At 51.7% G+C, this 16987-nt stretch overlaps 1 protein-coding gene across 1 annotated transcript in view; it reads right to left on the bottom strand.

Annotated features, from left to right (window-relative positions):
- The window catches only part of LOC142288560 (uncharacterized), a 43879-nt gene extending 27386 nt beyond the window's left edge, over nucleotides 1–16493 (bottom strand). Inside the window, exon 1 of the mRNA XM_075333527.1 lies at nucleotides 16437–16493. The gene's annotated coding sequence lies outside the window, so the exon portion shown is untranslated. The remainder of the gene's footprint in view (nucleotides 1–16436) is intronic.
- Between the last annotated feature and the right edge of the window lie 494 nt (nucleotides 16494–16987).

Below are 16987 nucleotides of genomic sequence, written 5' to 3'. Positions count from 1 at the left end.
CCTGCTTGCGATGGACATGAGATGCCTGGAGCGAGTACCCCCCTGGTGGTTGAGAAACGCCACTGTTGCCTGGTTGTCCGACAGAACCTTTACATGGAGACCCAGCAATGATGGCAGGAAACGACCTAATGCCTTTTCCACCGCCAGCAATTCCCTTGTATTCGAGGAACTTCGAGCTTCTCCTCCAGACCATCTTCCCTGAATGAACTGAGTGTCCAAGTGTGCACCCCAACCGTAGAGGCTGGCGTCGGTGGTCACCACCACGGGCTCTGGCACCATCCAAGGCACCCCTCTTCCTAAGTGGACTGGATCTAGCCACCAATAGAGGGACTGCAATGCGCGATGGCCGAGAACGATGAGGCTGTCCAGACGATCTCCGTGAGCGTTCTGATGCTGCAAGACATGCCACTGCAGGACCCTGGTGTGTGCCTGAGCCCATCAGACAGCCGGGATGGCCGCAGTCAGGGAGCCCAGAAGGGACATCGCACCCCGGAGAGACATGCGCTTGGTCTGCAGAGTCCGGTGTATCTGGGTCTGGAGGGCTTCCACCTTCTTCATATTTTCAATTGGGAAGCACTGGCGACCTCCTGAGTCGTTATCTGAAGAGGAGCGAGAAGTAGAGCTAGAGGAATCACATTCCCCATCAGACCTATCAGAGTCCTCGAGGATAGGTGAAGGGGGCCTAGAAAGCCCAGTGGTCTGCGTCCCAGACAGGGATCGGAGGGAGTCCCTGACCTCTTCCCGTATGATGGATCGGAGATCGGAGGCAAATCCCGGCTGTTCCTCTGACAAGGTCTGCTGAATGCAGCCCCTGCACAGCCTCTTAGTCCAGGAACCAGACAGTTCCTTAGAGCATAAGGCACATTCTTTATGTCTGGTTTTGGATAAACATTTCTTAGGTTTATTGCGATCCTAGAAAAAAACACTGACAAAAAACGACTGCCGTTTAGAAGTGGGAATCATAAGCCGACACTCACCCACAGATGCAAGAGGCTATACCGGGTCAGCAGGGACATCATCTGACTTCCCTCCTTTAGAGGGTCTTCTGTCTGGAGAGTCAGGGTCCTTCCGCTTGCAGGACCGGCCATCAGTCATTCCCCGCTTGGCACCCGAGCCGGTGACACTGTCTTCCCTGCTACCTCTCTGCTGTCGCTTCAGGGAGGCAGTATCATGATCAGAGGGAGGCTTTGGGGTGGAGGGAGGCGAAGGAGACGTAGCTGACCGTTTGTCAGCCATGGTAACTGAGCACAGGCACTATAGAGAAGATTGCCGCTCTTATTTAAAAAAAAACCTTGGCAACTCCGCCCCCTATTTCCGGGAGATGACGTCCCATCCGTGCGTCCAATAGGAAAGGGCGCGCTGCGCATGCGCACTGCCCGGACACCCCCCGCCGCCACACACAACATGGCGCTCCGTTACCCGGAAGCGCCACAGCGTCTGCAGCCACGAGGACGGCACCGCAGGGAAGCGCAGCAGCAGCCACCTTCATCCCGGCCTCTTGCCCCGGTGGTAAGGAGAGGAGGGGGGGGCGGGAGTAGGGAGGGAGGCAGCCCGCGCGCATACAGGACCCCCATGGGTTTGCTGCGTCGGGGGAGCCCTGCGGCCGACCGGATCTTACCTGGTCCCCTCAGGCTCTAAACCACGTCCCCGCACCTGGAGCGCTCCCGGAGGCGGGTGCGCCGCACGCAGTCCTGACCCCCGTGGGTCCGCTGCGGCAGCTCCACAGCACCTCGGCCGACCGCAGCAGGACCCGTGCCGCTGCCAGAGTCGGCCGGCCGTGTGCCGGACTTGGATCTTCGGCCCATCAGGACCATCCTGGATCCCATGGATCCCTGGAGGCTCCCTGTTCAAGGACAGGAAACCAACTGATGCAGGGAGAGGTGCCGCCCCTTTTATTCTGGAGGTTTCCTGTCCTTGAAGGGCGGATCCCCTCTCTCGTGGTGCCGTCATGGGTGCTGGAAAAAAATCTCTACTTTCTGCATAATAAAGTGTCCTCAGGTTATATGTGTCACTGCCTCTGAGCTCCACTGACCTGAACACACTGAGGTGCAGCACCACATACACACTAACAGGACAGGGGGCGCTGTGTATGTGTCACTGCCTCTCAGCTCCACTGACTTGAACACACTGAGGTGCAGCACAACATACACACCAAGAGGATAAGGGATGCTGTGTATGGAAGAACTATAACCATATACAAATCCACATCGAATCAAGTTATTTTCTGTGGAACGTCATAATGCACACCTCTGCTGCTGCAGAACGTCATCATACACAACCCAGCTGCTGCAGAACCTCGTAATTACACACTTTCAGCTTCTGAAGAAACTCATAATACACCCCTTAGCTGCTGCAGAGCCTCATCATATACACCTCAGCTGCTGCAGAACCTCATAATGCACCTCAGCTGCTGACAATGCATTAGACTGATAGAATGGCTTTCATACCTGCAGTAAACCAGTACATGTGATGTGCAGACAGCAGTGACGCCATGTAACGTATAAGGCTACGTATAATGTTATTTTGCTAGAAGATAAGGAACCTGACAGCTGATTCCTCCTGTGTGACTCCTGGGTGGAAGGAATCAGATATCGACTCCATTATTGCAGACGTGTAGGTGTTACTCTGATGCTGCCGCGTTTCAGATGAAACATACAGTTAATATCTGGCCAGGAATGATGCAGCCGAGATGATGAGGCCAGGAGGCCGGTCCCCGGGGGCTGCTCTGCTGCGGTCCTAGACTCACCCATCTCTCCTCTGTGTCTGACATTCTGCACATTGAGGATATGGCAGGTCAATATTCAGAATTACCAACATGTAAATTACACCAATATATAACACACACATGACACACTATACATGACCGATGCAGGGCATATGCAAGGGTAAAACATTTTTTATATCTAGCCCCTACACATGCTCTGCACCCACTCTGACTACAGCTGCAGGGCACAATGGCATCATGTCACAGCCCCTCCGATGTCATTACGCCCATCAGGGGACTATATCAAGAACCTGTCGCTGCACACTCCTTGTTTCGCTTATCAACAAGTAATTTTTATTGTTCATACAATGCAGATGCACATGTGGATCCGTAGAGATGGTGCGGATAATATATACAGAAGGAAAATGCCACAGAAATTAACATTTCAGCCTTAAAGGGAACCTGTCAGCAGATTTGGCTACTATAAGCCGCCGGCCACCACCAGTGGGCTCTTATATACAGCATTCTAACATGCTGTATATAAGAGCCCAGGCCGCTGTGTAGAACATAAAAATCAGTTTCTAATATTCACCTAATGGTCGCGCTGCGGTGGAGTTGAATCATATGGGTGTCTCCATTGTCCGGTGCCGGCGCCTCATCTTTCGGCCATCTTTGTCCTCCTTCTGTAGCCGCGATGTATGACACGTCCTGCGTCATCCACACTCGCCGGCTTTGAGGTCCTGTGCTTGCGCAATTTGATCTGCCCTGAGCAGGGCAGATCAAAGTATTGTAGTGCGCCTGCGCAGGATCGGAGAGTGTGGATGAGGTAGGATGCATCATGCACACAGGCTTCAGAAGGAGGACGAAGATGGCCGAAAGTGGAGGCGCCGGCATCGGACAATGGAGACGCCCATCTGACCAGAATCCAATGCAGCGCAACTGTTAGGGGAGGATTATAAAGTGGTTTTTTATGTTTTACACAGCGGCCTGGGTTCTTATATAAAGCATGTTAGAATGCTGTATATAAAAGCCCAGTGGTGGTGGCCGAGGCTTATAGGCCAAAAACTGGTGAAGGGTCCCTTTAACCCAAGGTCTCATTCACAGTGTCGCTGTGTTTGCTGAATCACAAGAATATATCATGGAAACATGAACTGCCTTAAAAGGTGACACATGGCTCACCAAGGGTTAAATGCTGTTCAGAGGAAATGAAGCCCTCCCGCACCTTCTCATGTGCCTGCTGTGGCCTATAGCTGCAAAGCAAGTGCAGAACAGGGAACCAGTGGCCATCTGCTCCTCACTAGTGTCCAACCATGAATCCAAGGAAATGGCGAAAGCCGTCATCACTAACAGTCATTATGCGCCTGCATAAATTACACCATATACAAGACACACACACACACAGATACTATATAAAAGAAAACATAGATTGACAGATTACCGTATTTTTCGCTTTATAAGACGCACCTGATTATAAGACGCACCCCCAAATTTGGAGAAGGAAAAGATTTATTTTTTTTAATGTTAAATGGGGTCCATCTTATAATGCCAGTGTCCGTCTAACATATCATATGGGGTATATGTCCCTCATAGCCCCCCATCCTAAAATTAGCCCTCTTAATCTGGATATGGCCCCCTTATATTGAATATAGCCCCCTTGTGCTGGCACACATTCCCCAGTGCTGCCTATGGCCCCCTATGGATTGCACACGTTCCCTGTGCTGCCTATGGGCCCCTATGGATTGCACACATTTCCTTGTGCTGCCTATGGCCCCCTATGGATTGCACACAGACCCCTGTGCTGCCTATGGCCCCCTATGGATTGCACACATTCCCCTGTGCTGCCTATGGCCCCCTATGGATTGCATACATTCCCCTGCGCTGCCTATGACCCCCTATGGATTGCATATGTTCCCCTGTGCTGCCTATGGCCCCCTATGGATTGCACACGTTCCCCTGTGTTAGATATCGCCCCCATGCTGCTGCCCATAGTAAAATAAAACACTCTTTCCTTACCTCCTCCAGCGCTGATCTCCCTCCTGTCTCCCTCAGTGCTTTTGTTCCTACACTTCCTGGTTCTCAGTGCCAGTCATGTGATCGGCACAGCAGAGTGATGTCATCACTGCGTGCCTGATGGAGGAAGCAGGGACACTGGGGAGAAACGCTGGAGAAGGTAACGCTTTTTTATTTTAGGATGAGCAGCAGCATGGGGGCCATATCTAACACAGGGGGGGGCATGTACCATCACAGTGGGGCGCAGGCTCATATAATATGCACCACGGTGATAGACAGTGGCTGTGCATATTATATACACACACACACACACACACACACACACACACACACACACCCCTATATATTCGGCTTATAAGATGCACCCCCTACTTTCCACCAAAATGTGGGGGAACAAAAGTGCGTCTTATAAAGCGAAAAATACGGTAGATAGATGGATGCAGGTTTGGACTGGGGTGATCCTACAAGAAGCCACCTATCAGGTTATGGGTAAAGTTATCATCTTTGGAGACCTCAATACAAGAATAGGGAGAGAAAATCACTTTCTGACCACAGATGGAGACATCTACATATTTGGGGCAGATAATGAAAATTGCAATTCTGAACACAGAAACAGCTATAACACTATAACAGTACAGTCAACAAAAGTGGCAAAAAGCTCCTGAACGTATGGGGATGTTTAGGTCTTCATATTCTTAATGGACCCACTTAAGGCCCAGTCACACTAAGCAACATCGCTAGCAACATCGCTGCTAAGGAACAACTTTTGTGACGTTGCTAGCGATGTTGCTGTGTGTGACATCCAGCAACAACCCGGCCCCTGCTGTGAGGTCGTTGGTTGTTGCTGAATGTCCTGGGCCATTTTTTAGTTGTTGCTCTCCCGCTGTGAAGCACACATCGCTGTGTGTGACAGCGAGACAGCAACAACTAAATGTGCAGGCAGCAGGAGCCGGCTTCTGTGGACGCTGGTAACCATGGTAAACATGGTAAAGCAGGGAGCAGAGAGCCATCACTGGCAGTGTGAGAGCGGCGGACGCTGGTAACGAAGGTAAATATTGGGTAACCAAGGTAAGGGCTTCTTGGTTACCCGATGTTTACCGTGGTTACCAGCGTCTGCAGAAGCCGGCTCCCTGCTGTCTGCACACGTAGCGGAGTACACATCGGGTAATTAACCCGATGTGTACTGTGCCTAGGTGTGCAGGGAAGCCAGCGCCAAGCGGTGTGCGCTGGTAACCAAGGTAAATATCGGGTTGGTTACCTGATATTTACCTTAGTTACCAAGCGTAGCATCGCTTCCACGCGTCGCTACTGGCTGGGGGCTGGTCACTGGTTGCTGGTGAGCTCACCAGCAACCCGTGTAGCGACGCTCCAGCGATACCTGCCAGGTCAGGTTGCTGGTGGGATCGCTGGAGCGTCGCTTAGTGTGACATCTCACCAGCGACCTCCTAGCAACTTACCAGTGATCCCTATCAGGTTGTATCGTTGTTGGGATCACTGGTAAGTTGTTTAGTGTGACTGGGCCTTAAGGGAGGTTCTCTGGGAAGATATACACTAAGCTCCCATGTAAGAAGAAGAGTAGTAGACTATGCTTTTACAGATATGGACCTGGCAAATATCAGTCCCTTCATAGTCACCCCACAAACTCAGTTATCAGACCACAGCCAACTCCTTCTCTACATGAAATCTACAGAGAAACCATCCACACAAAAGCCACAGAGGAGCATCCTTTTCAGCCGACCTCCAGCCAATCAATGGTCCAAGATATCACCAATAAAATAAAAACAGCCTCTCAACATACAGGAAATACAAGAGATGTTCCACCAATTATACAGCTACCCTGTTTCCCCAAAAATAAGTGTCTTATATTAATTTTTGCTCCCAAAGATGCGCTAGGTCTTATTTTCAGGAGATGTCTTCAGTTTCCATGAAGAAGAATTCACATTAATTGTTGAACAAAAAAAATAAGAATTATTCTTACCGATAATTCGCTTTCTAGGACCTTCCACGACAGCATAGGAGGTTGTCTCTCCACGCCCTAATTGGGACAGGAAGTTCAAGAGGTTTAAAAAGGACCCTCCCACCTCCCACAGCCAGTGTCTTACAAAGAATCCATAGCATATGAGAAGTACTACACATTCAGGAATATATGAATACATAGGGGAGGGAATTACCTGCTGTCGTGGAAGGTCCTAGAAACCGAATTATCGGTAAGAATAATTCTTATTTCTCTAGTCCCTTCCACGACAGCATAGGAGGAATACCAAAGAATTGATACCTAGGGGGGGACCACAGCCTGCAGGACTTTCCTGCCAAAGGCCAAATCCCTGTTGGAATCCAGATCCAGACGATAATGCTTCGTGAAGGTATGGAGCGAAGACCACGTAGCCGCCTTGCAGATCTGCTCAGGGGAGGCCCCTGCCCGTTCGGCCCAGGAGGCAGAGGTAGCCCTGGTGGAGTGCGCCGTGAATCCAGTAGGTGGAGAGAGATGCTGAGCGAGGTATGCATCTCTAATTGCCCGCACAATCCAGTTGGCGACGGTACTCTTAGCCACCTTCTTGCCCTTTTTGCGGCCAAAGGGCTGGATGAACAGGTTAGAATCAAGGCGCCAAGAAGCAGTAACCGCTAGGTAGTGCAACACTATCCGACGGACATCCAAAGAATGAAACACTTCCTCACCCGGAGTCCGAGGATTCTGACAGAAGGAAGGCAGGACGATGGACTGCGAACGGTGAAAATCCGAAACCACCTTGGGAAGGAAGGAAGGGTCCAGCTGAAAAACAATGCTGTCATCTCTGATGGTCAGGTAAGGTTCCCTAACAGACAAAGCCTGAAGTTCGCCGACTCTGCGAGCCGATGTAATAGCCACAAGAAAAGCAGTCTTGTGAGAAAGGGAACGAATGTTACAAGAGCACAGAGGTTCAAACGGAGACTGAGATAGTCCTGTAAGGACCGCATTGAGATCCCAGCGAGGCGTCAGGACCCTCTGACGTGGACAGAGTCTACTAGCGGACACAAAGAACCGACGGATCCAACGATGATCTGCCAGAGCCGTGTCAAAGACTGCACTGAGGGCTGACACCTGAACTTTCAAGGTGCTAGGCCTAAGACCCAAGTCTAACCCACTCTGGAGAAAGTCCAGAATCTGCGCAATATTAGGCCGAAGAGGGTCAGGAGGCAGAGAACCACACCAGGAGGAAAATCTCTTCCATATTTTGTTGTATATACTATTAGTCACAGGTTTACGGCAGATAGGACATTTTTTAATTTTTTCCACTCTGTCAGGTCTATCAGGCTTATCGGACTTGTCAGCTTTTTCTGACTTCTCAGGCTTCTCTGATTTTTCATTTCTGTCAGTTTTCTTGGTGGCCTTGTCCTCCTAGAAAACACAGACCATAGAGCCATAAATCACCTGATGAGACCTATGTCCGAGGGACCATTCCCCTCCATACTCACAGTAGCAGGGGGCACACTGGGTTCTGCAGATGCAGCTGCAGCGGAAGACATGACAGGGAGCACGGTTGCTTACCATGATCTGATGTCTTCATGGCAGCCCTTATGCAAAAGGGCCTGCCCCCCCAGTGACGGTGCACGTTCCCCGCCTCCCGCATCCGGTCCTGGGCAGGCCGTGTCACCGTCGGCGTGCCTCCACGCTGCCTCCGCAAAACCGGAAGCGCTCGACCGGAAGTCCGCAAGACCGGAAGTACCGACCCCGGGAGCACTTCCGGATCGCTCCGGCAGCGTGTATGCGGGAAGCGGCCGGCGGCTCAGGGAGGACGCCGGCCGGGGAGCTCAACAGCCTGCATCACCCCTCAGGAGGATCCGGAAGGCTGGAGCAGCGGTCCCCCAGAGCGTGAGGGAACAGCAAGGGAGGAGCGGTGAAGGCCCGACCGATGCTGTCTGGCTTAAGGTAACAGGGGAAGAAGGAAACAAAAAAAAAAAAAATATACTGTAGTTCGCCGGCCACCACAGCATAGGAGAAAAACAAAACCTCTCCATGCCCCATGGGGACAGGAAAGACACTGGCTATGGGAGGTGGGAGGGTCCTTTTAAACCTCTTGAACTTCCTGTCCCAATTAGGGCGTGGAGAGACAACCTCCTATGCTGTCGTGGAAGGGACTAGAGAAATGAACATTTATTATATATACTGTGCAGTAGTGGTCATCACAAACCAGCATAAACAGACAAACTGTGAATACTATCAAGAAGTTCTTGTTACTAGCATTATTTCCATGTACAACATGCCCTGGTGTTCTGTTTCGCAGGCATGCTTCCAAACAAAACGTTTGCTAGGTCTTACTTTCGGGGGAGGCCTTATATTTAGCAATTCAGCAAAACCTCTACTATGTCTTCAGGGGTTTTCAGGGGATGTCTTATTTTCGGGGAAACAGGGTACAAAAGTACAAGTCTAACCCAGGAGTCAAGCTGCAGAAGACCTCAACAGAATATTCTACACTATGGCCAAATTGTCCCACCTTAAACAAGTCAACTACAAGAGACCAAAAGAAGAGCAGATCAATGTTTTTTTTTGACAGAAAATGTAAAGCCGTACGAAAGACCCTAAGAACAGCCTCAAACAATAAACACAGAGACCCCAACCACCCAGACCTGAGGGAAGCCTATGACACCATACAAAGCCAGTACAAAACCATCCTCAGGAGGAAGAAGCAGAGCTACATCTCTACCAAACTAAGGCTAGGTTCGCACACTGCGTCTTTTTGACGCTGCGTTTTTGGCCGCTAAAAACGCACAAAAACGCACCTGCGTTGAAACAAACGCATCAAAAAACGCATGCGTTTTTGCCGCGATTTGGTGCGTTTTTGGCTGCGTTTTGCTGCGTTTTTGATCTCTGCGTTTTTTAAATGCATTGCATGGGCAGAAAACGCAGAAAAACACAGGAAAGAACTGACATGTCCATTTTTTTTTTTAAACTAAAAAACGCAGGTAAAAAAACCAGATGTGTGCGGACAGCAAAAATGAAAACTCAGACTTTGCTGGGGAAGCAAAGTCCTGCAGTTTTGAGGCCAAAAACGCACCCGAAAAACGCGCAAAAACGCCGCGAAAAATGCACTGTGCGCACATAGCCTAAGCCAACTCCAAGACGCTCTCCAAGACAACTCCTTCTGGGAGCTATGGAGTCACATGGACACAAAGAGCAAGAATAACAGCATCCATATCCCATATCCGAAACAGCAATATCTGGCTCCAGTACTTCAGAGACCTCTACAAAGACATCCCAAAAGAAGGACTTAAGGCCACTTTACATGCTGCAATGTCGGTACCGATATCGCTAGCGTGGGTACCCGCCCCCATCGGTTGTGCGACACCGGCAAATCGCTACCCGTGGCACACAACATCGCCCGGACCCGTCAGACTACTTACGTGCTCTGCGACGTCGCTGTGACCGGCGAACCGCCTCCTTTCTAAGGGGGGCGGTCCGTGCGGCGTCACAGCGATGTCACTAAGCGGCCGCCCATTCAAAGCGGAGGGGCGGAGATGAGCGGGACGTAACATCCCGCCCACCTCATTCCTTCCGCATTGCGGGCGGCGGCAAGTAAGGTGAGGTTCCTCGTTCCTGCGGCGTCACACGGAGCGATTTGTGCTGCCGCAGGAGCGACGAACTACATCGTACACGCTGCAGCAGCGATATTTGAGTAGGGAACCCCATGTCACCGATGAGCGATTTTGAACGTTTTTGCGACGATTCAAAATCGCTCATCGGTGTCACACACAACGACATCGCTAATGCAGCCGGATGTGCGTCACAAATTCCGTGACCCCAACGAAAGCGGCCTTTAGCCTATAACAGGAAAACATAACACCAAAACTAAAGGCAATGGAGGACAAAAACAAAAATTTCCAAAACCCTCTGGATACACCAATTACATTAGAGGAAGTTACAGAGAATCTCTTCCATAAGGTGTAAAAAAAAAAAAAAAACCCAGTGGTCCGGGTGGACTCCCCCCAAGATGCTGAAATAAAGCCCACCAGAAATATAAGCTGCAATGGTTAAACTGTTCAATATTGTGCCGAATGCCGGCTACTTCCCTCGTACCTGGAAGCAAGGGCCCATCACACCCATCCACAAGAGTGGGGACAGGTATGACCCTGCCAACTACAGAGGAAGACGTGTCAGCAGGAACCTGGGAAAACTGCTCACCAGCCTCCTGAACAAGAGGATCCTCAGTTTCCTCACCGAGCACAATGTCCTCAGCAAGAGCCAACCACTGTTCGTGCCAAACCACCGCACCACGGACCACATCTACACCCTGCACAGCCTCATTCGGAGCCACATTCACAAAACAAAGTACGTGAAGATATACGCCTGTTTTGTGGACTTTAAAAAGGCTTTTGACTCCGTGTGGCACCCGGAATAGTAGGAAAAACCTACGATGTCATCAAAAGCTCCTATACCGAGAACCTCTGCAGTGTGTGGATGGTAGACGAATGGCTTATTTCCAGAGGCCAGGAGTCAAATAGGGCTGCAGCCTAAGACCTAAGACACACGGCATGAAAATCGGAGCGAGTGGAATGCGATAAAACATAGCATTCCACTCAGACCAATATTAACCTATGTGCCAGCACCCATGAGCGATTATTTTCTCAGCCCTAATCGGACCAAGAAAATAGTTGCAGCATGCTGTGGGTGCAATGCGAGTCTGTTTCTCTCATCACCCATTCAAATCTATAGGGTGAGAGAAACATCGCACTGCACTCACAGTACACCGGTGTACTGTGAGTGCAGAGCGAGAAAGGCAATAGCCATCAATGGAGGAGAGAGGGAGATAAATCCCTCCCTCACCTCCGCAGCGCCGGCCCTTCCCTCCGGAGCGCCGGACCACCCACCGCAGCTGTGGTCTGATCGCAAGATCAGACCTCAGTCGCATTGACACTCGGCTCCCGCTGTGCTGCCAGCCTGAGCCGAGTGTCATGCGAAAATCGCAGTAGTCCCCGTGTGGCCCCGGCCTCAGTCTAACGCTCTTTAATATTTACATCAATGAGTGTACACTGCTCTGGAATGTTCCACAGCTCCAGGTCTTAACCTCCATGACACCCAGGTGAAATTCTTGCTCTATGCAGATGACCTTCTGCTGCTATCACCAACTGAGAAGGGCCTCCAAGACAACCTACAAATCTTTGTCCTAAACAACTGCTCTCTTAAGGCCACGTCACACTAAGCAACATCGCTAGCAACATCGCTGCTAAGGAACAACTTTTGTGACGCAGCAGTGATGTTGCTAGCGATGTTGCTGTGTGTGACATCCAGCAACAACCTGGCCCCTGCTGTGAGGTCGTTGGTTGTTGCTGAATGTCCTGGGCCATTTTTTAGTTGTTGCTCTCCCGCTGTGAAGCACAGATCACTGTGTGTGACAGCGACAGAGCAACAACTAAATGTGCAGGCAGCAGGAGCCGGCTTCTGCGGACGCTGGTAACCACGGTAAACATCGGGTAACCAAGAAGCCCTTACCTTGGTTACCCGATATTTACCTTCGTTACCAGCGTCCGCCGCTCTCACACTGTCAGTGCCGGCTCCCTGCTCTCTGCACACATCGGGTAATTAACCCGATGTGTACTGTGGCTAGGAATGCAGGGAACAGGTAGCCGGTACTGACAGTGTGAGAGGCAGACGCTGGTAACGAAGGTAAATATCGGGTAACCAAGGTAAGGGCTTCTTGGTTACCTGATGTTTACCATGGTTACCAGCGTCTGCAGAAGCCGGCTCCTGCTGCCTGCACAGAGAGTACACATAAGGTAATTAACCCGATGTGTACTGTGGCTAGGAGTGCAGGGAGCCGGTGCTAAGCGGTGTGCGCTGGTAACCAAGGTAAATATCGGGTTGGTTACCTGATATTTACCTTAGTTACCAAGCGCAGCATGCTTCCACGCGGCACTGCTGGCTGGGGGCTGGTCACTGGTTGCTGGTGAGCTCACCAGCAACTCGTGCAGCGACGCTCCAGCGATCCCTGCCAGGTCAGGTTGCTGGTGGGATCGCTGGAGCGTCGCTTAGTGTAACATCTCACCAGCCACCTCCTAGCAACTTACCAGCGATCCCTATCAGGTTGTATCGTTGTTGGAATCGCTGGTAAGTTGTTTAGTGTGACTGGGCCTTTAGGCTATGTTAACACAGGGCTTTTTTGGTAAGTTTTTTTCCTGACCAAAACCTGATCTTTGAGTCATCTGCGTTTTTGGTGTGTTTTTAGTGGCGTTTTTGCTGCAGATGTGGTGTGGATTTGATTACTTTTTTCTACAAAATGGGTTGTATCAATGAAAAAACGCAGCAAAGAATTGGCACGTTCATTCTTTAAAAACCTGACCAAAAATGCTGATATTTGACAAAACAATGAGGAAAAAAAACTGATGTGTGTGTGTGTGTGTGTGTGTGTGTGTGTATGAGATTTCAGAACTCTCAGACTTTGCTGGGTCTGTTAAAATCAGTTTTTTATTAGCATGGATTTGCATAAAACCAAGGCAAATCTGCAGCTAAAAAAACCGCAGCAAAAACGTACCAAAAAAGTCCTGTGTGAACATAGCCTTACAAGAATGGACAAATGCACTAACCTGGGCCTGAAAATTCACCAGTCAGGGAGCTTCAAATAAGCAATAGAGATTGCTATGCCATCCGAAGGAAACTATCATCTGAAGCCACCAGTGAGGGTCTGGCTAAAATGTCATCATCACCCCAATCCTCCTGTACGGCAGTGAAGTCTGGGGCCCTCACACTTACCTAGATTAGTCAAGGTGGGATCCAACAGAAATATTCCACCTAGAATTTTGTTATTGCCTTCTGCAGGTCCTTAAAAGCACCTCCAACAGCGCCTGTCAGGCCGAGCTGGGCAGATTCCCTCTACACCTAGCAGCTCTGAAGAGGGCACTGTCACGTCAGTCTCACCTACAGAATAACAATCCACGCTCCCATCACCATAAAGCCCTGATACATATAGGTGGTCCAGATGAACCAGGACCCCTGGCACAGCTCTCCCAAACCCAACAGGACAAAATGACCAATCACAGCAGCATGACAAAAGCCAGACACAGGAAGATAACAGAGAACAATAGAGAAGGGGTTTATGCCGCGCTATTCATCAGGAAGGAGAACAGAGAGATGATCAATGTTCCTTTATTGTGGCTTGCGTCTACGCGTTTCAGGAGCTCTGCTCCCTTCATCAGGACATACAGCACAAAAACATCATATCTAGATCATAGAGATATGTTGTTTTTGTGCTGTATGTCCTGAAGAAGGGAGCAGAGCTCCTGAAACGCGTAGACGCAAGCCACAATAAAGGAACATTGATCATCTCTCTGTTCTCCTTCCTGATGAATAGCACGGCATAAACCCCTTCTCTATTGTTCTCTGTTATCAACCATGGGGGCTGCAGCAGATTTCATCCCAACAACATAAGCTTTCATAGGAGTTGTGACTGTCACAACTCCTTAAGGTGAGTGCATTCCTTTTATTTTCCCAGGATATATACCGGGTAAGACCCTATTACGCTTTTTCTCTCCACAGTTTTACCTCTTTTTAGACTCAGGAAGATGGTAGACGAGGGCCAGAAGAGGTGTCAGTGACTGGAGGACCGATATCTACACCGCACAGAAACTGACCACGTACCAGAGACTACAGACTGGCCCCATATCTGGAGAAACCCCCAGACCCCAGAGACCGCAGGACTATGAGCCAATATAGACTCAGTGCCCACAGTCTAGCCATCAATTCCCACACAAGCAGAGCTACAAGCCCAGGGAGGACAGACTGTGCCAACACTGACCTGGAGGCCATGGAGGAGGAAACCCACTTCCTGCTACACTGCACCAAACACTCAGCAGTGAGGGACGCTCAGCAGTGAGGGACGCTCAGCAGTGAGGGACGCTCAGCAGTGAGGGACACTCAGCAGTGAGGGACACTCAGCAGTGAGGGACACTCAGCAGTGAGGGACACTCAGCAGCGAGGGACACTCAGCAGCGAGGGACACTCAGCAGCGAGGGACACTCAGCAGCGAGGGACACTCAGCAGCGAGGGACACTCAGCAGTGAGGGACACTCAGCAGCGAGGGACACTCACTTCAGGAGACTATGATATCTTCCCGGGATTTTAGCCCCATGAAGGAGGAAGAGAAAACATATATCCTGCTGGGGAAGAAGAGACTGCAGTGGAGATAGCAGCGCGGTGTGTGAGCGAATGTCAGAGACCGAGAAAGAGAAATATGATAAGCCATGGACTTCTATAGCCCCCACCCCGGATGTGCCCCCATCCATCCTTCCTACACTCCCCACCCCGGATGTGCCCCCATCCATCCTTCCTACACTCCCCACCCCGGATGTGCCCCCATCCATCCTTCCTACACTCCCCACCCCGGATGTGCCCCCATCCATCCTTCCTACACTCCCCACCCCGGATGTGCCCCCATCCATCCTTCCTACAGTCCCCACCCCGGATGTGCCCCCATCCATCCTTCCTACACTCCCCACCCCAGATGTGCCCCCATCCATCCTTCCTACACTCCCCACCCCAGATGTGCCCCCATCCATCCTTCCTACACTCCCCACCCCGGATGTGCCCCCATCCATCCTTCCTACAGTCCCCACCCCGGATGTGCCCCCATCCATCCTTCCTACAGTCCCCACCCCGGATGTGCCCCCATCCATCCTTCCTACAGTCCCCACCCCCGATGTGCCCCATCCATCCTTCCTACACTCCCCACCCCCGATGTGCCCCATCCATCCTTCCTACACTCCCCACCCCGGATGTGCCCCCATCCATCCTTCCTACACTCCCCACCCCGGATGTGCCCCCATCCATCCTTCCTACACTCCCCACCCCGGATGTGCCCCATCCATCCTTCCTACACTCCCCACCCCGGATGTGCCCCCATCCATCCTTCCTACAGTCCCCACCCCGGATGTGCCCCCATCCATCCTTCCTACAGTCCCCACCCCGGATGTGCCCCCATCCATCCTTCCTACAGTCCCCACCCCCGATGTGCCCCATCCATCCTTCCTACACTCCCCACCCCCGATGTGCCCCATCCATCCTTCCTACACTCCCCACCCCGGATGTGCCCCCATCCATCCTTCCTACACTCCCCACCCCGGATGTGCCCCCATCCATCCTTCCTACACTCCCCACCCCGGATGTGCCCCCATCCATCCTTCCTACACTCCCCACCCCGGATGTGCCCCATCCATCCTTCCTACACTCCCCACCCCGGATGTGCCCCCATCCATCCTTCCTACAGTCCCCACCCCGGATGTGCCCCCATCCATCCTTCCTACACTCCCCACCCCGGATGTGCCCCATCCATCCTTCCTACACTCCCCACCCCGGATGTGCCCCATCCATCCTTCCTACACTCCCCACCCCGGATGTGCCCCCATCCATCCTTCCTTTAGTCCCCACCCCGGATGCGGCCCCATCATACCGTTTCGGCCAGTGTAAGCCCCCCCTCCCCCAACATGGAGCATCACTCACCCCCCGGCTCCAACGCGCAGCATCGCCCAGTGTAAGCCCCCCAATATGCAGCATCGCCCCCTGCCCTGTGTAGCCCCCCATATCCCCCCTTCCTTATGGAAGCCTCCACAGCCCTGTGCTGCAGCTTCAGCCCCTTCCCTGTGATATATACACGAGCTGCAGCCCCCAGTAGTGACAGGAGACACTTTTATTTCTTCCCCCAAAATCCAGTGTGACCTCAGCTCTATAACTAATGAGGAAAAGCTGAATCTTCCCCACCTCAGGGTCAGGATCCGGTAGAGGCTAGATCCCAGTGGCCAGAGGGACCTCTGCTGACGTCACGCCCATGTGACCGGCCTCTTGTGTGGGAGGAGCCTGTAGTTCCCGGCAGTCAGTGCGGTACAAGCAGCAGGATGTTTCCCTCTTCGCTGCTTCTGCTGTTTCCAGCCCTGGGTGTGATGTAACAGGAGGTCATATCTGATGGAGATTATCACATATGAGCCTCAGGGGGAATAAAAAGGGATTGTAGGTCACCGTCTCTGGGTGCAATAGTGTGCAGCAGTAAGTGCGATGCTCTGTGGGAAGGGGGAGAGAGGGTGCGATGCTCTGACCGTGGGAAGGGGGGAGAGAGAGGGTGCGATGCTCTGCCTGTGGGAAGGGGGAGAGAGAGGGTGCGATGCTCTGCCTGGGGGAAGGGGGAGAGAGAGGGTGCGATGCTCTGCCTGTGGGAAGGGGGAGAAAGAGAGAGGGTGCGATGCTCTGCCTGTGGGAAGGGGGGAGAGAGGGTGCGATGCTCTGCCTGTGGGAAGGGGGAGAGAGAGGGTGCGATG

This window comes from Anomaloglossus baeobatrachus, unplaced genomic scaffold (assembly GCF_048569485.1).
Source record: "Anomaloglossus baeobatrachus isolate aAnoBae1 unplaced genomic scaffold, aAnoBae1.hap1 Scaffold_84, whole genome shotgun sequence".
Classification (NCBI taxonomy): Eukaryota; Metazoa; Chordata; class Amphibia; order Anura; family Aromobatidae; genus Anomaloglossus; species Anomaloglossus baeobatrachus.
The sequence above is the reverse complement of the archived record's forward strand: the minus strand, read 5'-3'. Positions and strand labels throughout refer to the sequence as shown.